The sequence below is a fragment of the Rhinichthys klamathensis genome, unplaced genomic scaffold, assembly GCF_029890125.1.
Source record: "Rhinichthys klamathensis goyatoka isolate OS25496 unplaced genomic scaffold, OSU_Roscu_1.1 h1tg000372l_1, whole genome shotgun sequence".
Taxonomy (NCBI): Eukaryota; Metazoa; Chordata; class Actinopteri; order Cypriniformes; family Leuciscidae; genus Rhinichthys; species Rhinichthys klamathensis.
Window position 1 is genome coordinate 1,921,078 of NW_026606879.1, and position 25,782 is coordinate 1,946,859.

At 39.9% G+C, this 25,782-nt stretch overlaps 1 long non-coding RNA gene across 1 annotated transcript; it reads right to left on the bottom strand.

Moving 5' to 3' along the window:
• Window positions 1–24,885: 24,885 nt before the first annotated feature.
• On the bottom strand, window positions 24,886–25,256 carry LOC130069600 (uncharacterized). Its single transcript, XR_008803781.1, has 3 exons — window positions 25,183–25,256; window positions 25,027–25,053; window positions 24,886–24,942 (listed from the first exon to the last, which is right to left on the bottom strand). It is a non-coding gene; the product is annotated as an uncharacterized LOC130069600 (long non-coding RNA).
• Window positions 25,257–25,782: the final 526 nt, after the last annotated feature.

Here is a 25,782-nt window from a genome sequence, read left to right on the forward strand (position 1 = left end):
TTTCGGACTTGCGTCCTTGGTAGTTCGGACTTGCCAAGTTCAACTCAGGAGAACGAACTCCTGAGGACGGAAGGACGCATGTCCTGTAGTTCTGCAAATGGTACAGCAGCATTCTTGATGGCGTCACTCTTGATGGCGTTGCTCTGGCTACTCCGGATATCTCAGTATGTATATTTTAGTCAACAATAAAACGAAATATGTTCGGTGATTGGGATCGGACGGGTGGAGCTGAGTGATCAGTTATTGATGGTGTGATGGCTGGTGTGGAGGACCCTGTGACAGCTGAAGTCCAGCTAAAGATTTACTTGTGTATATTTAATTGTGGAACTATTGCAAGTATACTTTAGGTACACTTTACATTCTGCAAGACTACAGAAATCATACTATCCTTACAAATAGTGATATCAAAACACATTTAGTCTTAATATTAAGAAATGTGCATTGTACAATAAAGAAGTAAATAAAATAAAGTTTAATTATAATCGAGCACAGCGTTAGTTCAGACAGGCCACGTAGGCATAGGCCGCAATCAGCTGATGCGGTCAGCTGACAAATCGCTCCAACCACTACCATTATCCTATTAGACCGGGAGGATATATATATATATATATATATATATATATACGTGGTATTACTGCTCGGTAAGCATGCTCAAACTGCTCGCAAGCTCGACTTCAGACTGCGCCCTTACTCCCGATTTGGCTGTTAATCTTCCTAGAAGATCTCTTGGATCGCTGCCGCTATTTCTCCTCAACTGCACGCTCAAATCCGTCAGGGCTCATGCGCGGTTTCAAGATCGCGTTTCTCAAGAGCTAATTAAATGCAGCTCAGTCTGCATTTCTGCTCGCATTGCTGCATTATTGACACAGGACTCGCTGGAGTTATACTGACTCAAGAACAAGTTCAGATGAGATCTGCATTCCCCACATAAAGGATATCAACAGAAAATCAAGCATCCCCGTCACAGCTGGCCGTAATTCACTCTCCATTCATCTCCGAATGTCTTCAGGAAGCTAATTCCCTTTTAAGGCTCATTGCTAAAAGCTATCAGGGTATTGGCAACATGCTGTTGCTAATGCTATCCGTGTTGCTTAGGCTTATCTAGTGTTCATTAAAATGCTCTTGCTAAGCTTATAGCCTACGCGATCATATTGGCAACGTGTGTCCTTATCTTTTGTTATTGGCAACTGCTTGTGTTGTGCTTAAACCCGTTAAGTTTTTTTTTTTTCTTCTTAGCACTATGCAGCACGTATTCAAGCAACTTGCGGTGATAGTCAAGATAACGATTAATGGTGCAAACGGTATAATTCTGACGTGGCACAGCTCTATAAGACAGTAAACAGTCACTATTCAGTTGAGTCAGTTCAGCGCTGATTTTGTCGGGTATCGGACATGATGCTCTGCCTAGTCTTGCAAACATGGCGTTCTTAAAGCCATAGTGTATTGAAAATATGTTGAAACATGCTCGTGCTTCGAAGGCTATCTAACCTATATGTTATTGAAACACGCAGCTATCAGGTTGGTGTTGGAAACATGCTCGTTTTAAAGGCCATCTAAATATGTTATTGAAAAACATTTGTTCTAAAGGCTATCTGATTGCTATAGAAAACCGCTTGCTCTAACAGCCATTACTTGCTATCGGAAATAGTGCTGGGTGGTATATCGGTTCATACTGAATACCGGCGTTGATTTTCGTTACGATATGAATATTTTTATATACCGCAATACCGGTATATGTCGCTTTAGCAACGTTCGGTGTTGATGTGACGGTGAAGATGGATAGGTTAAACTATTATGGATAGCTGTCAAATCATATCACAGTGTTTCCCATAAATTTGTTCACAATATCAAAACTGCCCGCCACAAATAGATTTTCTAAAAGGCTTTGACATCGTTGAATAAACATGAGCACTGCACGTTTCAAAGTCAAAACGTGGCACGGGTGTTTTATATGAATGTATCTTTAAAGAGAACATATTGTCTTTAGAAAGTTTCGATGTCATTTTTATTTTATCTTTCTTTATCTTTCCTGATAAAGCAGCGTTATGAGCATTGCGCTACTTCATGTTCAGCCATTACCGAAAAAGAGAAACCGCTGTTTCTGTCGCTCTTAAAACGCCTCCTGCTGGCACCTCTTCGTAAACAGCATCATTTTATGGGGCTTTACAAAACTGTATTAACCCTCTGGGGTCCAAGGTGTTTTTGGGGTCCTTGAGATGTTTTGACATGCCCTGACATTTGTGCTTTTTCAGTTGCTTATAAACATATTAATGGCACAGGTGAAATTACACTCTATTTACCACAAACAGGGCTACCATAATATGTGAGCAACATGTATGTACATGTTTATATTTTAGAGAGAATATTGTTTATGCATGGTTATTGAAAAAACTAAAAATTAAAGTTTCTGAAATAAAGCCACAAAACACATACTAAATATGTGTCCACAAGACTTTTGACTAATGGAAGTTGTGGCCTAGAGTTTTTGCTTCAAAATGATCTGAAAATCATCCTGTCTAATCATTCACATAACACAATAGATTCTTTTAAATTGTGAAAAACATTTTTTGTTAGCCAAGGCAATATGCGAATGGGCAGAATTACAAGATAATTTTTCATGGAAAAATTTTTTTGCTCTGTTTTTCTGAATTAACGAGTTAATTATCTCAGAATTACGAGATAATTTTTCATGGAAAAAAAGTTTTTGCTCTGTTTTTCTGAATTTCTGAGTTTTTCTGAGATAATCAAGTCATTAATTCAGAAAAACAGAGCAAAAAAAAATTTTCCATGAAAAATTATCTTGTAATTCTGAGATAATTAACTCGTTAATTCAGAAAAACAGAGCAAATACTTTTTTCCATGAAAAATTATCTCGTAATTCTGAGATAATTAACTCATTAATTCAGAAAAACAGAGTAGATTTTCTTTCTTCAAGTGAATGCAATATGCTTCCGTAGTTTATTGACAAAACATACTATATATTTAACATATGAGCAGAAACTGCTAACAAAAGCTTATTTGATGTCTATTTTAGAGTTAAAACTTTATAATCTATCCAAAACTAGTCACACACACACACACACACACAGACACATGATTCAAATTTAAACAGTAGGCTATTTTTGCGTTTACAGACACTAACGTTATTGGTAACACTTTAGAATACGGTTCCTTCGTTAATGAATAACTACACAGGAACAAATAAGTAACACAATATTAACAATCTAGTAACTACTATTAACTAACAAGAAATTCTGATTAACAAATTAGTAAGTAACAGCGCACAGATGAAAGTGGTAGTTCACTATTAAATAATCAATAACTACTTTTTTTAATGCTTCCCAGAGAACTACTGTAAGAATCATGGTAACTAACTAGTAATGACTCAAGTGTTACTACATACTTCTAAAGGAATGACTAATTATTTGGATCCGTATTCTAAAGTGAAGATCACGGTAACTAACTAGTAATTACTCAAGTGTTACTACATACTTCTAAAGGAATTACTAATTCTTTTAAGCTTTTGAGGTTTTTGGTGAAGTTTTAGATAGTAATTCCCATAGAAGTATGTAGTAACACTTGAGTAATTACTAGTTAGTTACCATGATCTTCACTTTAGAATACGGATCCAAATAATTAGTAATTCCTTTAGAAGTATGTAGTAACACTTGAGTAATTACTAGTTAGTTACCATGATCTTCACTTTAGAATACGGATCCAAATAATTAGTCATTCCTTTAGAAGTATGTAGTAACACTTCAGTCATTACTAGTTAGTTATCATGATTATTACATGAAAAGCCAATCCTAAAGTGTAGAATCTTCTAATCCCTCACAACAAGATATTTGCACGCACGTATGAGGTAGGAGACATTAATAAAATCTTTTTTTTTTTTTTGCGAGGTATAGGTTAAATAATAAAATCACTGTATATGGTATTTGGATGGCCGATAACTCAATATGTTCCAGCCGTCACCGTGACTCTGGCCAATTTTCTGGCATTCCTCTGGACTGGCATTGAATCACTACAGGACAAGTAAGGTCCCGACAACTGCATTTAAAAAGCCATTTCTTTAAAGGGGTCATATAATGCCATTTTTGTACAAGCTAATATGATTCTTTAGGGTCTAAATTAAAAGTTTGTAATATACTTTAATTAAAAATTCTCATTAGTATTGTAAGAAACCACTTATTTTACCTGGTCAAAAACAGCTCTGTTTTCAGCACGCCGTTTCAGTGCATATGACTTTAAATGATAATGAGCTTTGCTCACCCCGCCTCTCTGTTCTGCGCATACACCGTTTGTAACACAATAACACAATAACCATAACGCGTTGTTCATTATAAACGTGGGATTATGAATTATATTGAGAACGTTGTACATAGAAAACATGCTGTAATGTACCCTGAGTGTAAACCGACGCATTCATCGTGAAGCGTGCAGCTGGCGATTTGCAAAGATTAATATAAATATTAATATAAAGATTAATAAAACGTTACACTCACTTTAGTTCTTCTGAAGGTTCAGCAGGAACACGAATAGGTTCCGATCCTTTATTCAGGTGCAGCTTCTCAGCAAAACCAGCTTTACACTGATCGTCGTTTATAAAGCAGTCCACTGAGAAATGATTCGGCAAACATGAGAGCATTGACGTTGCTCGTGGGGAATATTCCCTTCGAAAACAAACTCAGCCACTGCGTCTTCAGCGGTTCAGATTTAGGAACATTAAAATGACTGCTGTGTTCGTTATTGCACCCAAGAACAGAACACCACAATCGCTTGGACGCCATTCTGCTCATAGACAGTGCTCCAGCATATCAACAATGACCGCGCCGATCCGCGCGGACTATGATTGACAGGACGAGCGAGGGCGGGTCTGTGTTGAATCACTGCTGTCAATCAACAATCGCGGGAGGGGCGTCCGTTTTATTGACGTCACAAAAACGAACGGCTCAATTTGAGGCAGGGGAAAACATATAAGGAGATTAAAACAAAAACACTGGATGGATTTTTATCATTATATGATGGTTGTGTACAGGCACTGCCAACACACATTTCAGTACAATCAACTTGTAAAAGTGCATGTACCATTATATGACCCCTTTAAAATTATTCAGTTGATAAATAGTTCTCTAGGAGAGAGCATAGGCTAATTATTTCCCAAATCATAAGTCTGCTATGCTATTACATATTGATAAACCGTGTGTATTTGTTTACAGCAGTTATTAATGTTAATGTAGTGCTAGTCATTTGTCCTGCATTAGTTATTGATTAGTTTTGCATGAACTATTAATATTCTTCAGTAGTTCTCTGGGAAGCATAAAAAAATAGTAGTTATCAATTAGTTAATTGTGAACTACCACTTTCATCTGTGCGCTGTTACTTACTAATTCGTTAATCAGAATTTCTTGTTAGTTAATAGTAGTTACTAGATTGTTAATATTGTGTTACTCATTTGTTCCTGTGTAGTTATTCATTAACGAAGGAACCGTATTCTAAAGTGTTACCACGTTATTATATATCGCGATTAGAACAAAGCACAAGAATAAAAACACTTACAGCTCAGCTCGCTCCTCGAAGTGAAAATAAACCAGCACTTGTTCTGAGGTAGGTAAATGTCCCAGGATTATTCCTCACAGCCGCGCAAGACGACAGTACATTAATCTGACTAAATATAGTGTGTTTACCGAGTTTATGTGGCCAGTTACACGTATCAATGTGTTGCTTCAGATCATTAGCGTTTGAGTGCGCGCTCTCCGTCGGCGTGTCACATTAGCGGAATAATGAGATGCGAGAACGATAATGAGAACGGCTGACACCTCTCTCTTTTTATATAGATTACATAAACAGAGAATATTTATTTTAGTTTTAAATTAGATAATTTAAAAGAACAAACTTAAATGATCATAAACATATATTGAGAACACACACCCTGTTTATTTTCTTTATTTTACAAAAGCACAATATTGTATTTCGATTGTAGGTGGGCACATAAAAAAGTAGACATTTAACAGTTTATTTTTTAATATGTCTTAACTCTGTATGACCAGAGATGATGGAGTAGTTTAAGTCTATTTTTCTGCTATGTGAAAAAAATCTGCCAAAACGCACCGTTGCGTTTGCCGTCCCCAGAGGTTTAATACTAGTGTGGATTTTTCTACAATATTCACCATGCCGTACTAAGCTTACCAGTATCAACTATATGCATTGGTCATACCAACCAGCACTAATTGTAAACATGCTTGTTTTAAGGCTATTTAGCCTAGTCGTTATTCGGAACATGCCTGTGTTTTAGGCTATCTGGCATTGTGACATGCCGTGCTAAGCTTACCAGTTATCAACTTATGTGTTGTCAGCAACATCGCTGTCAGTACCATACTGGTTACTAATGCAAATTTTATCAAAAATATGCTCGTTACTTAGGCTTCTAGTTCATTGTGCATACTGTCCTAAGCAACAGGTCGTAGTAATCAAGCGTTGGTTTAGACTTATCTGGTTACATTGGAATGCTCGTCTTTTTCTATCCGATTATTGCAACATGTCGTGTAAAGTTAGCACATGATCGTGGCTAAAGCTTATCTATATTATCGGTAACATACTCGAGCAAAATACTCAGTAGTTACATTCACCGCAAAGGTCTGTTATTCAACAATAACAACATCGTAGCTCGATGATCGAGTGATGGAGTGTGGAATCATGGGAGTCGTCATCTTCAGCCGATGGAATCAGTTCGACAGGAGTAGAAATCATTTTCAAGAATGAGAAGCACACTATTTGTCGCTTAGCTGCGCACTGCATCTAACTACAGGGTGTATACTTCCAGACCAGATTACACTTATTCTAATACTAGTCCTATGGTTATACAAACATGCTTGTCACATCAGCTTGTCGCTGCTACTCAGAGCTATTGTTATAGGGTGTATGCTTCCCCTACCAAACTACACTAGTTTTAGCAATAGTCCCGTAATTGTACAACATGCTCATTGTATCAGTTGTTGCAACTAGTCAGAGCTAATTGCTGCAACTAGTCAGAGCTATTGCTGCAGGGGGTATGCTTTCCCGACCGGACTAAACTCTTTTTTTATACTAATCTGTGATACAATGCTTGTCGAATTAGATCTTGCTACCGTTAGAGGCATAAGCTTCCCCCAATAGATCCCATAAAATTGTTAAATTGGCTATAGCAACACACTGTTGCAAATATGTCCTCGCTTGCTCCAGCTCGGGGTGATGCTTCCCCCATAAGATTGGAACTACAGTGCTTAACATATGCCGCTAACATCAGATGCAGTAACTATTCTATCAGCATCAGTCGTTAAAAAAATAAATAAATCTGGGTTTCTACATAAGTAAACACAACCAAGTATAACAGGGATATGACGTCATTGACAGGTGACAGTGTTCGTATGTCAACAAATAGAACTTGTCTAGTGATTCGGAATTCATGAATCTACTTATCATGCCTAAATATCTAAGTATCAGCATCACGCTTGTTGCTAAATTAGCGTTATTGGTGACGTGTTTCTTAATTCTGCGTAAACCGAAGTTCCACACAACATTAATTCAGTCATGACGTATTTCTAAATGAAGAGGACAATTGAGAGGAAATCTCCATCTCTCATCTCTACAGTTAAGGATGTTTTTACCCAAGCAGTCAACCAACCATCAGAGAAGGAACACCATTCCAGAAGGGAAGCCATCTTCATTTTGAGCTTTTAGATTATTAAAAGATTATTAAAAGACAACTTGCACTTTACCTCAAGACGACAGCAACAAGCATGCACATCTGCTCCTACATGAGAGGAATAACCGTCAACACCAGCAAGTGGCAGTAGCATTCATCGCTTAAAAGAACTGGAACCGGACTGCATACAAACCATAAGCAAGCAACTGATTCATTTTGATATCTCAATCTTCACTTCTTCATTCCAGACGGCACGTCACACACATTTACTGTTTAAGCATTTCGGGTATTGACAACATGATTACTGCTATGGGTATCGGCAACATACTAGATTAGGTTATCCAGGTAAGTGCAACATGCTAGTTGCCTAAGGCGTTCCGGTATCGTTGGCAACAAACTGCTCGCAACCCTCCCACCCTCACCACTATAGGTATCAAGCATATTTCTGTGCACCTTCTGGCTGTCGTCTTCTTTGTTTCAGATTACCAAGGCTTCCAAGTCCTAGCTGTCACAAACATCATCGCAGAGAGACACTTATCCTCATAGCCAAGCTATAGTATAGAGGTCCAGGGATCTGTATATCACTCAAGCTGATGGTTCCATGGGGGGATTAATGCTAAAGCTCTGTATGTCATTAATTATATAGCAAGAACCCACATAAGGAACCATACCGCCAAAGTTAAATTGTGTTTAATAAACCCAAGTAACTTGCCAAAGTGGTCTTGTCTGAAATATTCAATCAAGAGCATCAATCACGGTGCAGGAACCAATCAGATGGCATTCCCAATCATCCTGCAGGAACCAATCAGATGACGTTCCTGGACAAACATACAGAGAGACTCACAAAACAACAGAGAAATAACAAAATACAAACCATGGGCCCGTTCTTCGTACGTTGCTTAAAACATCCGAGATCAAATGAGATATCCAAGATGATATAATCGGCCTAATCATGATCTAGCTAATTAGGTTCTTCGAACACACCAGCCGGTTATGATTAGTATAGCTGGATTGAGTTATCTGAGATAATTGCGCGTGCATGCGCTGGTTTAAAAGGGGATATGTATCGATAGTAGAAACATTGATCAGCAACGCTGCTATTGGCTGCTCACCATGGCCAAAGAGCGCGCTCAGTTTTTCTTCGCAACAGAGCAAGAGCTAATAGTCGAAGTTTATGCAGAATTTGAATGTTTAATGAAAACGCCAGGGAACACATCAAAGTCTGTAAAAGCCAGGAGATAGGGTTGACAAAAAGAAGCAAACAAATTAATTGCCATAGTGGGGATCATGTTAAATGTTTCTATCACTTATTACAGTATATATATATATATATATATATATATATATATATATATATTTGTATTTAATTTCATAATTACTTTGTTCATTGTAATGTCAAAGCCACAACACTAGAACATTGGAACAAGTGAAAATGGTTATCTTTACTAGGCTACTTATACTGTTCTTAGTCTCTTTAAAAAATGCACTGTTAAATGATGTGCATGTCTGTTTAAAGCAACCAAGAAAAAGGCTATACAAAATTTGATATTAAAAACAGGCAGTGGTCCTGCACACCTGACCTTGTATAATATCTCTTATTGCAGGCAAAAGATGACTTTCACTGGCTTTTCTTTACAAAGAAAATTGAAATAAAAAAGGAACTAAGCATATTTGTCTTGTCTTTTATTAAACATTTAATGAATTTCAAAAATGGTGTTTCACAATTCTGTCCCGTGCAGCTCTGCCACTAGGCCGGTCCAAGTGCACTGGTGGAGGTCATCATCAGGCTGGAGGTCATCATCAGGCTGCACCTCCACCACAGGGGTCCTCTCCTTTCTGATGTGGCAATGACGTGTAATACGGCACATGTAACAATAATGTCACAGTCCCTGTCAGGTGCAACCCTCAGACTTTTCAGACACTGAAATATTCCCTTTAGTTGCCCATGGTCAATTTAAATGTGTGCCCTTGTCCTGGCTAGAGCTGCATTGTCCGGGTTGTGGGTCAGGGAATGGGGTCATAAAATACTGCCTGCAGGTATAGCCCCTATGTCTCCAAGCAGGATCATGTTGTAATCACCTACATAATAGAAAAAAAATTGTTCTCTTAGGCTCAGCATACGTGTAGCCTATGTAATACAGTGTGCTTGATATTTATATTTTCCGTTTTCCTGCTCAAATAATGTGCATACATGTGACTCTCTGAAAATTATTAAGTGCACAGATCCTGGACATTTTGCTTCCACATTTGTGATATGGACATAGCGTCACACACAATCTAAGACATTTTAGTCAGTCGACTGCATACTTTTTGATTCCATTTCTTTTTTTAATTTGATATAATAATAACTAATCTGATATATTTAGAATTGTAATAGTAACTTACCTGCCCATTTACACTGTGAACCAAATTTCTGTTCACAAAATCCCCTTCATTGAGGCCTTGATTGTGTGCAGTCTCTGGCACCAATCACGTTAGTGAAGCTTGACAAAAAGGCTACTGTAAATCATACTTATTGGCAAGGTCATGATTGCATGATCTTCATTAAAAATTATAATGTACCTGCACTGGCAAAAAAAAAAAAAAAAAATTTGCTTTACAACCTTGGGTCTGGAAATACCACAAAAACCCCTAAAAAAAAAGCTTTATGCGCGAGTTAAACTTTGCGAATGGCACGACAAGCATCACTTTTCACAAAGTTCACCGTATCTCCAATATTGTAAAGGAAAGCAACACCCACAAAGAATCTCAGGTAAATGCACAGTTTGTGCTGTTGTTAAAGCCCGATTCCGACGAGTTGAACATTAAATGTGTTGTTCCAACAAATAAATGATGCAAATGACACCCTCACAAGTCACGAGAAAACCGATCTCTCAAAAAGTAGCCTACACTATCCCGCTGCGCTAAAGGACTTCCCGGATCACCTCCGCTTATAAAGCCGCGATCTAATCCTGTTAACCTGAAATAAGCCTGCTCGCGAGCAGGTTCAAGTTTACACACCTGTTGCTATGACAGCAAGTCCAAGATGAGCGTCGAAGAACCAAATAGTCCAAGATCATGCCAAATCGCCAACAATCAAATCCTGCTAACTGAGTTAGTGACGTACGAAGAACGGGCCCCATAAGGTCGTAACACCCCCACACATATGAGTAAACATGGTTACAAGTTTACAAATGACATCTGGACAAAGAGTCTGCAATCACATTGTCAACACCTTTCTTGTACTTAGTGTGCAAATTAAAACTCTGACAAATGAGTGCCCAATGCAAAAGTCTATGGTTTTTGTCACTGTTAAAAATTGCTGTAAAAATACAGCCAATTTCCAACAGTAAAATACTGTTATTTCAATAAACAGTTTAATCCTGTAAATTTACAGTCTATGTTCCATAAATTAATTGGTTGCTGTAAATTTACAGCATTTATTTGTAAACCAGTTTGTTCCTGGAAAAAAACAGTATTGGACTGTAAAAAATAGCACGTGTGGGCGGGGCATCTTCAACGCGGTCCTTTTTCGAACAGAAAGCAGTCAAAGAACAAAATTGTTTTCGCAACACTCCTCTAGGCTGTCGTAAAGAAGGCCACTGTTCAAGGTAAGTTTATTTCTTTGCTGTTATTCTATTATGTTACTCCAGAGTCCCAACCTGTAAAATCGCCTTTTTCATGAGGTATTTTGAACTGCTTAAGTTACTGAGCGAGAATCGCGTTTTGCAGACAGAGCTCGACGGTTGAGGCATTTCGCCTAGCTGCTAATGATTGCTCTCTGAGCTCCGATTATTACATATGCGATTATTACTGTGAATTCTTTGCTTGGTTAAAGTTGTTACCATTTAGAAATTAGTTGGGCTTTCTTTTGTAGTAGCCTAACCCTTAACTCGATTGACATGAATTTGTGATTCAGTAACGTTACACGGTGCGAATCTTACCAGATGCATCAATTCGCATAATATCATGCACATAAGATGGAGAATAATTACAAAACAACTCGAAATATCCAGATCCAATGTAGTAATTAAAATATAGAGGTCAATTTGTTTAGTTTCCATGCAAATAATGTTTAAATTCCCAAAGCAAAATAGATATGTATTTTCTTTTCGATTCAGTGATGCAAGTACCTGCGTTTTTGTGAGATTCACATGTAAAGTTAGGCCTAACGTAGTATTAAGTCAAAGAGGTGGTTGTTTTTGAAAGACGAGGCACAGACGGATATTCTTGGCGGCGCGAAACGCGTTTTTGCAGACAGACAGTTATCAACAGCTGAGGCATTTCACTATTCAATGTTCTCCGTGCTCTGACGTTGAATTTCTTTGCTTGGTTAAAGATTTCGAAATAATTACTTTTCTTCTTTTTTCCTAGGAATCATTCACTTGATGTAAATGTTTTACTGAGACAGCTTGCTCTATACTTGCAAACTTTGTGCACAATCATGCAGTACCATTTTTGCATTTGTTATTCGAGAAGTAACACAGAAGCAAGGATGACCGACACTTCCACGAGCTTCACAATTCACTGTCACGTCAATATGTCCCTGGTGAACACTCTTATGACAGTAGATCGGTAATGATTTATAGTTCATTTAGTATTTATTTTATTTTTGTTTTTCTTACACAAAAATAAAATGAGTTAAAAATATTAATATTTTTATTAGACACATCTATCGTTTGGCTTCAGATTCAGAAGACATTGATTCATCCACTGGGGTCTTGTGAATTAATGTTACAATCGTTGTGTTGTTTTTGTGACAAAAGAATTAGTTAACTAAGATTAGTTAAGTACATTAACATGATCATTTTATGTCTCTTTTAAAAGTGTTTGCAGAGTATGTGATCACTTTTTGCAATGTGCTTTATTTTACCACTAAGATTTTCTTGATTTTCTTTACTCTCAGACCTGGATTTCCTCTCAGACCAGATGTGTCAAAAGCTGATGTGGGACGTGTTGGCTGTTTTCTGCCTCTTCCTACGTTTTTTCACCCATTGGTTCTCGTGATTATGTCCTCTCAGATCCGGACTTCCTCTCAGGCCAGATCATTCAAAAGCAGGTTTGGGATGTTTTGGCTTTTTTTTTTTTTTTTTTTTGCCTCTATTAAGGATTTTTCCATCCATTGGTTCTCAATGTTTTCCTCGCAGACCCAGACTTCATCTCTGGCCTGGTTGCTGATGTGACATTTTGGCTGGTTTTAGTTTTTTTGTGTGTTCGTTTTTTTTTTTTTTTGCCTCTTTGAAGGTTTCTGTTTTTGCCTACTGGTTCCTCTCATTGAATTTTAAAATGTATTTTCTGTGACTTTTTTTCCTTAAATACTGTTAATGTATTGTTAAAACCTGTTACCTGTTTTAAAGGGGTGATGAACTGAGAAATCAAATTTTCCTTGAGCTTGTGACATCTAAGAGGTCATCAAATTATAAGAATATCCTGTAAGTTTCAGAACTGAAAACGTCCTTGTTAGTCCAATAAAAGCTTTTATTGACACCAGGCTCAGCAAACGACTCGTTTTTCAAAGTGGGGAACTATGACGACAAAGAGGATAAAACACCACCCCCGCAAGAGAAGATCAACGCCTACTTCAACACGGACGGTTTAGCCCCGCCCACCGATTCGCGCATTAGACGAAACTCATTATAATATGCAAAACTGTTATCCACTCACAGCAGTGGGTGTTTACTTCCAAGTCTTCAATGCGAGACGCCCATAAAAACCGAGCGTTTTTGAGCTAGGCTCAAAACTAGGGTAGAAAATAGCCTATTACTTATTCATTTTGATGTTTTTGAATGTAAAAACCAAGCGAACGTCATAAGTTGACCTCAGACAACAATATAAAACAATTTTAAAAGCCAGTTCATGACCCCTTTAAATAAATGGCAAACAACGTACTAATACACAATTTTGTCTTTATTTTTTCCATTGAGTAAAAAGTCTGTTTGGAATGTCTGTATACATAATGCTACATATAGGGATGTTAATAGATATCAGACAATAGAGAAAACAGTATTTATATTCTAACTTTATACTGTAGAATTATAGCTGGAACCATTGCTGCCAGTGCTTTGTGAAATTACAGCACAGCCATAAAATTAAAAACTGTAAAATTACGGTAAAGGGCTGGAACCACAGCTGCCAGTACTTTACTGTGAAATTACAGCATTGTTGAAACCGTAAAATTACGGTAAAGGACTGGAACCACAGCTGCCAGTACTTTACTGTGAAATTACAGCATTGTTGAAACTGTAAAAATTACGGTAAAGGGCTGGAACCACAGCTGCCAGTTCTTTACTGTAAATATACAGGTGAATTTTTTACAGTGTACGCTACAAAAAGACTGGATTATGATCCGTGTATACATCAACGGGCTGCGAACTGGAACCAACATAAACTTCGAAATGTTGTAGAGCTAACAAAAGGGCTAATGCTTCTTTTTCTATGGTACTGTAATTGAGTTGATGGCGATTAAATTTCTTTGAATAGAAACATATCGGATGGTCAATTCTTTGGTCATCTTCCTGCAGAAGAACAGCACCGGTACCAATACCACTAACATCTACTTCAAGTTTAAAAGGTTTAGAGAAGTCTGGGGCAGCCAAAACAGGAGCATTGCACAACACATTTTTCAAAGACTCAAAGGCAAGTTTACATTTAGAATTCCAGTTAAAAGACACAGCTTTACGAAGGTTGTCTGTGAGCGGTTTTACAACGTCAGAAAAGTTTTTACAGAAATTTCTGTAGTAGCCAGCCATTCCGAGGAACCGTCTGAGTTCTCTCTTAGATTTGGGCACAGGAAAGTCAACAATGGACTGAACTTTAGTTTCTAAAGGGTGGACGGAACCATGACCAACCTTTTTACCCAAGTATGTGACAGTGGCATGACAGAATTCACATTTTGCCAAATTAAGTGTAAGATTAGCAGCTTGCAACCTTAAGAACACTTTTTCTAAGGTTTGTAAATGACTACTCCATGTATCGGAGTAACACACTACATCATCAAGGTAAGTTTCACAATTGTTCACATTGGCTAAAACTTTATGCATTAAACGTTGGAAGGTAGCTGGAGCGTTTTTGAGGTCGAAAGCTAAAACGTTATATTGCAGAAAGGCGTCTGGGGTGGCAAAGGCTGAGATTTCAGGAGCACGCTCGGTAAGCGGCACCTGTCAATACCCTTTAACCCTTGTGTTATGTTGCGGGTCAATTTGACCCGTTTCGATTTTCTAGTTGTTGGAAATACTGGTTAACCTTTGTTTTTTTTCTTGATATTTTGTGACTTTTTCTCATTTATCATGATGAACATGCATGCAAAGTTTCAACATGCTGATGTGTTTTGACATATACAAACAAAATTACTGTTACGTTCGTGATGTTCGCGGGTCAATTTTACCCTCATAGGAAGCCATTTAAAAGCAACTGTACAGACACAAAATAAAAACATTTATTTTCTGTATGTAAGGGCACTTCAACTCCAGTTCTAACGTGCAAGTGTATCTAAAAGTGATCTAACCCTAACCAAACACACTTGAAAAAGCTAAAATCACAGTGTTTAGAATTATTTGCAAATTACAGATGAAAATCTTTGTCAGACACAGATAGTAAAATAAGCTCTCATTTCAATATTCAAGATATCTAACATACCTAGCTTTTAACCAAAACTTTTATGTAGGATTTTCAAAGGCAGCTTCACAGAACCAAAAAATAAATAAAAAACATTTATTTGATGTATGTTTTTGTTATGTTTGGTTTCTCACTTCCCTGTGAGTGAATAATGAAACTAGGGAACTATAGGTCTTAGGAAACTAGGGAAAGTTAACTTAGGAAAATTTAAAATTTTCACTATACAGCAAAATTGTACTGTTTTTTGTAACAGTTACCATGTTCAAAGCATAAAATGTAAAAAAAAAAAAAAAAAAAAGTAAAAAAAATGTATATGCAAAAAAAGTCAGTATACTGTTTTTTTTCCAATTTTGTCAAAAATTGGTTTAAAAACATTTTTATAAATCATATTTTCAGATATAATGTTTTTGTAATGTTTTACAAATGTTGATATTAAAAGTTTACAGTTTGTATCTAAATCTTTGTTGTTTTTCATAGTGTGATTTTTGAGGAATTGTATTGAATCCAATTAGGGTCAGTTTGACCCGGTCCATAAAGGGTGTACACAGAATTCGAACAGTGCACAAGGGTTAAGCAAGTCCAACTTAGTTACAAACTTAGCGCGTCCAATGCGATCAATACAATCTTCCATTCTGGGAAGAGGGTAAGAATCTGACTTCGTTAACTGATTAATTTTCCGGTAATCAGTACAAAAACGTGATGTCCCATCAGGTTTTGGAACTAATAAACAAGGAGAACACCATGGACTAGAGCTTGGCGCAGCCAGACCATTTTCAATGAGATACTGGGTTTCTTGTTTCATTATCTCACGCTTTACAGGATTGACACGATAAGCATTTTGCTTAACTGGACGATGATCACCAACATCGATGTCATGTTTCAACACATTAGTCACAGTAGGCACATCTGAGAAAAGTGTGGAGTATCTATCAATTAACTGTATCAGTTTACTTTGGGAAGATCTGCATAAATGTGAAAGTTTAGAACTGAGACTTACAGAAAGGCAAGCACTTCCTAAGTGAAGATCATCCATAGAAGGAGAATATTCAGAAGGAACCACATCCACAGAAGTTACAACAGCAGGAGTAGACAACGGAGAATCGGCAGAATCTTTAGAGTTAGGTCGAGAGACATACAGTTTAAGCATGTTTATGTGGCATACGCGAGTCTTTCGCTTTCTTTCAGGAGTTCGTACTACATAGTCAGTATTACTTAACTTTTCCTCAATCACATATGGCCCCACAAACTTTGCTTGTAGAGCTGAGCCAGGCAAAGGCAGCAATACAAGAACTTGATCACCAACCTTGAATGAGCGTTGAACAGACTTTTTGTCATATCTGCCCTTCTACGGCACTGGGAGGTTGCAAGTGACTGTTGTGCTAGTTGCCACACTGAATGTAAACGTTCACGAAATGAACTCATATGATCTAGCACATTTTTAGAAGGGGTAACCGACTGACTTTCAGAGAGTAACACCTTTAATGGTCCCCACAGACAATGTCCAAAAACTAACTCGGCTGGACTGAATCCAAGTGATTCTTGTACCGTATTGCGAACAGCAAACAACAGAAGAGGAACCTCCTCGTCCCACTCTTTCTTATGCTGGAGTAAGTAAGTTCTAAGCATGGTCTTAAGAGTCTTATGAAATCTTTCAAGCACGCCTTGAGACTGGGGATGATAGGCACTGGATAAGCAATGTTGAATGTTCAGCTCTTTCATTACCTTACGGAATACTCTAGACATGAAATTAGATCCTTGATCAGACTGAATAAACTTGGGTAGACCAAAGGTTGCACAGAATTTTACAATTGCTTTCACAATTGTAGGGGTCTTCAACGAACGCAGTGAGATTGCTTCTGGAAACCTAGTAGCAGAGCACATCAAAGTTAATACGAGTGACCAGTAAGTACGAGTGACCAGACTTAGTTCTTGGTAAAGGACCAACACAATCAAATCACAAGTTTCTCAAACGGTTCATTCATCACTGGAATAGGCTTTGGGATAGGAATAGGCTCTGGTGAAATAACTTGATTCGGTTTTCCAGCAACTTGACAATCATGGCAAGAACGACAAGACTGGGACACAGTGGACTTCACTCCGGGCCAGAAAAAGAATGTTTTTAAAAGGATTAGTGTAGGTTTTCTTAATACCTAGATGACCAGAAAGTTCATGATCATGAGGCACACTCAGCACATAGTCTCTGTAAGAGTTTGGAAGGACTACCTGAAAAACAGCACTCCAGTCATGCTTCAAGTTCTCAGGACTCCATTTAGGCATTAGCACACCGTCATCTAAAAAAAAATAAGCAACAGCGTGATCTTGTAGTTCGGATTTATCAATCACACCAGAAATAAGTGAAGTCAAAGAATCATCAGCATTTTGTGCCTCTACTAACTGTTTTCTGTCAAAAGGAAAGTCAAATCTAGGTCCAAAGCTCAAATTCTCTGAACAAACCTCTACAGAATCCTCAACATCTGGGAAATCTGAACTCATGAACGAGTTAGAGAGATCAACTTCATTTTCAAACCTGCGAGCTTACGCTCGAGTCACAACACAAGAGTGGAATACACTGGGAAATTCCTGAGTCAACACATAATTTTCTGATGCACAAGGTACATCAGTGACCTCGGGGAGGCAAGAGACTTTACTTCCGGCGAAATCATTCCCAAGAATAAGATAAGATTCCTTTCAGTGGTAACTGAGTACGTACGGCCACTTTAACTAATCCAGTCACAATATCAGAACTTAAATGCACAGAATGCAAGCGAACTCTGACCACACCAAGTTCAATTCCCTGAACTAAAACATCCGAGTTACAGCTGGAGTGTGAAGAAAACGAGAGCACATTTGCCAGGATAAATGACTATGCGGCACCCGTATCTCGCAAAATACGTACTGGCTTGGGTTCTGAGTCCAATTCAGAAAATTAGACTGTTCCTTCGCATACAAAAGGTTCAAATGAGGGATCAATAGATAGCAAAGAATCAGAAGAGTGACCCCCAATTTCCACCAACTGCGGAACGGCTGCGAATCCGCTCAGGAACGGCGGCGGAGTCAATAGGTTTCCATTAAAGTCAATGTGTGCATTTTCACTGACTGCGGAACGGCTGCGTTCCGACTCCGTCCCAGCTCCGATGACCGCAGCCCTCCGGAGAAGATACGCAGAGTTTCTATTTTTGCTGGATGCCGGAGAGCGCCGCAGGAAGTCGAGCACAGAAACTAAATAAAACATCCGGTAATTTCCAAAATAAAAATATAGTTTTCCCTTTTCCAACAAGAACAATAGTTAACTTTCATTTACATAGCCTAATACTTTCCCAATACATTCAAAAAGGAACCCAAATAAACATTTACCATTTTATAAGTTGATTATATTTAATTATAAATATTGTACTAGAATCACAATAATCTTCACAAAAAAGGGAGATCAGCAGGTCAGCACATAGTTGTTTCCACTGTACTCCTCTGGATGGAAACAAACTGTTGCTGGTTTTGTGGTTCTGTTTATAGAAACTACATCCTGTTATATTGCGCGATCAAACGTAAATTCGCGAGCTATCGTGTGTGCTCGTGACTTCAGCTGTCAGTCATGGCCGCAGCCGTTCCGCAACAAATCTGTATCTGGTGACCCTTCTCATGACAATAAAAACATTCCAGCAACATCATTGAAGAATCAGAAGTCTGATCTTTTTGAGCAGCCACTGCCTTTTTAGAACTGTGACGGCGATCTACAGTAGTCTGATGTGAAGAACGTGGGGGCGGAAAATAAACTTTGTGCATCAGCACAAACTCATCAGCAAAGACGGCAGCCTCTGATAGTGACAAAACTTTTTGTTCATTCCAATAAACTACTATCTTTTCCGAAATGCAGTTTTTGAATTCTTCCATTAAAATGAGCTCTTTCAATTGCTCAAAAGTTGTAATTTTACAGGCAGCACACCATTTTTCAAAATGTGTGGTTCCCTTTCAAGGGAACTTGAACTGCGTCGACTACGACACTTTGGGGAACGCCCTTAGCGTAACGCATCTGAAGTATGAATGAAACTAATCCAATCCTAATTGGTGCTGCGTCATGACGTAACATGTGACGGCACACACGGAAGCTACTGTACAAAGGGACGCCGGCACACAACAGAGTTAGCTTTTTGCTCTTCAGCAAGCGCTCTGTGTCAAATTGTCTGTCCTATTTGGTGTTGTTTGTCCCATAAGAATTGTCCTAAATAATTGCAATATAGAATCTAGTGGCTCGGATCTCGTATTTGCAGAGGCAGCGCGTAGATTACGGGTATACTCAGCAATAAAGATTCTGTGACTGGGATCTCACGTTTGCCGAGGCAGCGCGTAGATTAAAGGTCTGCATTGCAATTCAGAATCTAGTGGCTCGGATCTCGCGTTTGCCGAGGCAGCGTGTAGATTACGGGTCTACTTTGCAATAAAGATTCTGTGACTGGGATCTCGCGTTTGCCGAGGCAGCGCGTAGATTTAAGGTCTGCATTGCAATAAATAATCTATAGTGACTCGGATCCTGCGTTTGTCGAGGCAGCGCGTAGATTGGGTCTACTCTGCAATAAAGATTCTGTGTGGGTGCGAGGCATGCACAGTCAGCTCCTGAGGGTGCTGGCTGTTCATTGAGAAATATCTCGACGCACACAGCCGTGCGTTTTCGGGTGTTTCAGCCTCGCACCCGTTGACTTTCTTCTCGAAAGATGAAAGCAAAATATATTGTGAATGACTCGAATCTAGCGTTTGCCGAGGCAGCGCGTAGATTACGGGTCTACAATAAAAGGGACACACAATCTGGGAAATAATACTGTTTTGTGCGAGGCATTCACAGTCAGCTCCTGAGGGTGCTGGCAGTGTTCATTGAGAAATATCTCGACGTGTAAGCCTACATAAACCATGCGCTGTCGGATGTTTCAGCCTCGCACCTGTTGACTTTCTTCTCGAGGGATGAAAGCCAAATATATTGTTGCGGCTCGATTCTCGCGTTTGCCGAGGCAGCGTGTAGATTACGAGACTGTAAATAATATTAAAACAGTATTGTTTGGTGATTATGGCTGCATTTAATTCTATGAAATTAAAATGATAGGATATTATCTCACTTTAAGAAGTTAGATATTTTAATTCAGCCTACCATTATCCAGTGTTTATGGCTGCATTTAATTCTGAGGAATTAAAATGATGAGCAGCGAACGTCAAGAATCGTTTTAAATTTTTCCCTGCCGGTCCTCTGCTTCAGGGTATCGAAAACAAGACGAAAATAGCAGGGCTGTCCTCCCCGTGGAGGGATGAGCGAGAATCGCTCCTCCGCGGAGCCCTCAGGAAATCTATGTTTGTATCCAGCGTCAAGTGCGTTTCGGGACACATCGGTTTTCAGCAAATGCACGCTGCAGTGTCCGCCACAAGGGCTTGCGGCCAGGCAGTGTCCGTGTCCGCACATCGGAAACTGTTTTCGATTATTCCCTGCCGGTCTTCCGCTTCAGGGTGTCTTGAACGAAACCGAAAGAGCCTCCCATCTGGGGAGCCCTCAGGAAATCGTTGTCTGTATCCTGCCGTAAGTGCGCTTCAGGACAAATCTGTTTCTAGTGAACGCACGCTGCTCTGTCTGCCCCACAGGCTTGCGGCCAGACACCTCGAGAATCGTTTCGACCAAACCCTGCCGGAGAGCCGCTTCAGGGGATCGAGAACGAATCTCGAACGATACCCGAAGCCAGTCTCGAGAGGCTGGTTCCCTTGGGGTACAGACTGCAGTTCAGTTTCCACCCACCAAAGTTCAACGGGGTGGTCTCGACTGTAGTCGACCCAAAGCAGGGTCGGGTATTGGAACAAGAAGTAAACTCCCTGCTGGTAAAGGAGGCTATAGAACGTATTCCTCCGCCAGACAGGGAGTCCGGGTTTCACAGCCGCTACTTCATAGTTCCTAAGAAGGATGGGGGGTTGCGTCCAATATTAGATCTCAGGCACGTGAATCGGTCTCTGAGGAGGTTCAGGTTCATCGTGAATCAAATTCAATCCGAGGATTGGTTTGTCACGATATATCTGAAGGACGCATACTTCCACATATCCATCCTTCCATCTCAGAGGAAGTTCCTGAGGCTCGCTTTCGGAGGTGAAGCGTACCCATATCGGGTTCTTCCATTCGGCCTAGCTCTCTCCCCTTTCACATTTACCAAATGCATGGATGCAGCTCTAGCACCGCTGAGGCTTTTGGGTGACTGGCTGATTTGGCCCAGTCACAAGAGCTGGCAATTCGGCATCGAGATGTCGTCCTTGCCACATCCAGAGCCTGGAGTTTGAGACTCAACGCGAAAAAGAGCGTGTTGGCACCAGCCAGAGAACCATGTTCCTGGGAGTGGTGTGGGACTCGGTCACGATGTGGGCACAATTGTCTCCTGCACGGATTGAGTCCATCCTGGCCATCGGTGACCAGGATAAAGCTAGGCCAAGCCATCACTGTCAAACCCTTTCAGAGAATGTTAGGACTCATGGTAGCAGCATCCAACACCATTCCATTCGGCCTGCTGCACATGAGGGCCCTGCAGTGGTGGTTGATAACCAAGGGGTTCTCCCCGAAGGGGATCCCATTCCGCATAATCAGGGTTACACGCAGATGCCTTCGTTCCCCATCTATGTGGAAGAAAGCTTGGTTTCTGTCCCAAGGCCCCGTGCTGGGAGCGTCATGCCGCCGGAAATCCGTCTCGACAGACGCCTTCCTCACGAGCTGGGACGCGGTCAGGCAGGGCTCTGAGGAACTTACTCCCAGACCTCAGTGGTCACCATGCAGACAATGTGTCGGTGGTCTCCTACTTGATTCTTCAGGGGGTTCTGAGATTGCGCCCTCTATCCAGATTGGCGCATCAGATCCTCCTGTGGTCCCAGGGGAAACTGTTATCTCTCAGAGCAATTCACGTCCCAGGAAACTAGAATCAGAGAGCAGACCCAGGGAATGGAGACTTCACACCGAGGTGGTGAAGTCGATATGAGTGAGGTTCGACCCAGTGGAAGTGGATTTGTTCGCGTCTTTAGGGACGTCCCACTGTCCACTGTGGTATTCTCTCACTCATCCAGCCCCATTGGGTTTGGGTGCCATGGTACAGACGTGGCCGAGGCTACGCCTGTACGCTTTTCCCCCGATTGCTCTGCTCCCGGGAGTTCTGGAGAGGGTCTGTCGAGACGGGATTAGCCTACTTCTAGTAGCCCCGTACTGGCCGACCGAGTATTGTTTTCAGACATCATAGCGCTTCTGGCAGGCCAGCCTTGGCAGATACCTCTGGGGAGGGGCCTGCTTCCACAGGCCGGGGGCTCAATATTAACCTGTGGAAGCTTTGGGCCTGGCCCCTGAGGGTGCTCAGTACCTAGAGGATGGCCTGTCGGCTGGAGTGGTTGAGACCATACTCAGTTCCAGAGCTCCTTCCACGAGGGACATTGTACGGCCTAAAGTGGAAAGTGTTTCCACTTGGTGTAGAGAGCGTGAGGTGGACCCAGTTAACTGCCCGGTTGGCTTCAGTGCTGGAGTTCCTGCAAGATTGCTTCTTGGCTCGTCTTACCCCATCCACACTCAAGATGTACGTGGCTGCCATTGCGGCTTTCCACGCTCCTCTGGGTGATGGGCCTCTGGGGAGACATCAGCTGGTCGTACGTTTCCTGTGTGGGGCTCGGAGGATGAGACCTGCGGCTCGTACCAGAGTTCCCACATGGGACCTGGCAGTGGTTCTTGCAGGGCTGGTCGAGGCCCCCTTCGAACCTCTGGAGTCGGCTGAGGCCAAGAACCTTCCCTCAAGGTAGCTTTTTTATTAGCCATTACTTCACTGAGGAGAGTAGGAGAACTTCAGACGCTCTCTATATTTAAAAAACTTTAACAACAATGGTACCAATTTTATTATTACTTCAAACTGTCTGTGCATGAGCAGGAATTAATTATTATTAGGAATGAATGAACAAGCAAACTTGATGGGATTTAAAACTTTAATATACAATATAAAATTAATAAAATACAAAAAATATAAAACAAGAATCAGATTTATACAGTTTTAGTTTACAAATAAGACATATTAATACAAGTACAAATGGAGTGGGATGAAGAGTGCAAAGTAATAGTGCAAATGTAGTGTGCAAGATGCATATTGGAATGATAAAGTATGTAATGTATAGGTGAATGACCAAAGTGGCAAAAATACAATTACTTTAATAAAATATAAAATATAAAAAAAGAACTCCATGGTTTTGAAGGCTCAGTCCTTCTCAGCTGGCCTAAAAAGAAAGAAACAAAAGTTTGATATGTCATACTAAGAATGAACACGTTGACAAAAGCAAGACATTGAATTACTAACAACAACTTTTTTTATGATCACAAATATTGATGGTTTTCCCATTCCTTTGATTATTATGAACATCACATAGAAGAATTTCAATTTACCGTCTGTGTGAGGCTAACTTCAGCACTTGCCCAATCAAGTCCTCCGCATCTGCTGCAGTCAGCTCGGGGAAGTTTTTCTGGGAGGCCGCTAGAGTAGAAGTCAAAATGAAGCATAGTTACAAGTCAGATTAAAACCGCCAAGCTAAGCATAATACTGATGTGAACAATAAAATAACACCTGCCTGTAATAACCCTGCAGATTGTCAAGTCCTGGAAGGCCTTCTTTGCCTTTCTGTCCCGCAGACTATACTGTTTTAGCACGTCATTGGTTGCCACTCACCGTAGCATGCGACGGATGGCAGTACCTGTGGTCGAACCTCCAAGGGTTGTCAGGAAAAGTTGCTGTAAAACAAATACAAATTATACATGTAGAACAATCTCATTTTGTAAGAGCCATCAGTTCAGTTATAATGATATTTGAAGTTATGCAATTATATAGTGTTAATCTTAGGGGAGGGCTATGACCACTTAATTACCATGTTGTCCCTCCTCTCTTGTTGACCGAGACTCCAGTCGAACTCCTCCAGCTCTGTGACAGTTGAGCAGGGCGACAGCAACATGTCCTCGACTGGAGCAGAGGGAGGTGACTGGGAGCTCCATAAGAGCATGAGCAGCTCATCCATCTTCCCCTCAAATGCATCCATCCGCTGTGCCATGCGAGGAACAGATGTCCTCAAGGCTATGGAAAAATTAATGGTGTTAGTTTTAGTTGTTATACATTATATACTTGCATATGTGAACAACTTAAGTGAGTCTTCTTACCTCTCATTTCCGTCTCCATGGCTGAGGCACCTCCCTCTGTGTGACGAGTTCTGCTGTTCACAACAACAAAAAAGTGAAGTTACTCTCAAGTTCCTTGTCATGAAATTGTATTTAATTGGAAATGGAAAATTCAAAGCCACTGTACCTTCAGGCCGAGCTTGCGTCACACTAGACCAGTGGTTCTCAACCTCTCCTGCAGGGACCCCCTGACACACCATGTTTCTGTTTTAACCCTGAAATGGCACACCTGATTCAATTAATTAAAGGCTTAATGAGTCATTATTAGAGTAGGAAGTAGGAATTAGTTAATTGATCAATTAGTCAACTACTCATTAAGCCTTCAATTAATTGAATCAGGTGTGCCATTTCAGGGTTAAAACAGAAACATGGTGTGTCAGGGGGTCCCTGCAGGAGAGGTTGAGAACCACTGCACTAGACCCATCAAATTCTGGGCGACCGGCTGGTTTTCTGTGTGGTGTTGACTCATCTAAAAAGAAAGTAGATATGAATATTGGTCAGTTCATTTATGGTAGGTTTCTTGCACATGGCAAAAAAAAAAAAAAAAACTTACATGCAGGTGGTGGAGGCATCTGCTGACCTGAAATAAGGCAGAAAGAGACAAACACATCAGAACAGTCACATAATATGCGCCAGGTTGAAGCTCAGTAGTTCCATGGTAGGAAATATGACTCTAGTTTCTTAAATGCATGCATAAATGTTCACTTACGGACAGGGCTTCCAGACACACACTCCGTCCTGGAATGCTTTCCCACTTGTGTAACAGATTCATCTGAAATAAAAAAGACCAAACAATTTGTACAGATTGCAAAAAGAAAATTTGAATTGTGTAAATAATGTAGTCTGTACTTAAGGTCTTATAGAGTAAGGTTGCTATAGAGTAAAGTTGTCAACTAGGGTTCGAGTTTTAGTTTACTTTTACTTTAGTAACTTACTTTTACTGTTGTGCTCCAGTCTTTTTTCGATTCAGTAATTAACCAATGAAAAGGAACTTAAGAAATTATCTATCCAAAACTAATCAACAAAATCGTATCTAAACATTCATATTTAGCCTGTAACATCGTGTTTATGATATATTAGCATATAAATGTTAATTTGCAGTTTGTTGCTTATACAAAGACATTTTATTTCAACATATTTCAGTCTATTTTTACTCTCATCTCAGTAGGCTATAGCAATATATAGTTTGGTAAAAGCTAAACTAGCAGATGTGTTCATGTAAAAATAACGTACAAATAACACGGCAAAGCATAGACGTCGTGCACAGCAGCAAACAAAGACTCAAACAAAGCCCAATATATATATGCAT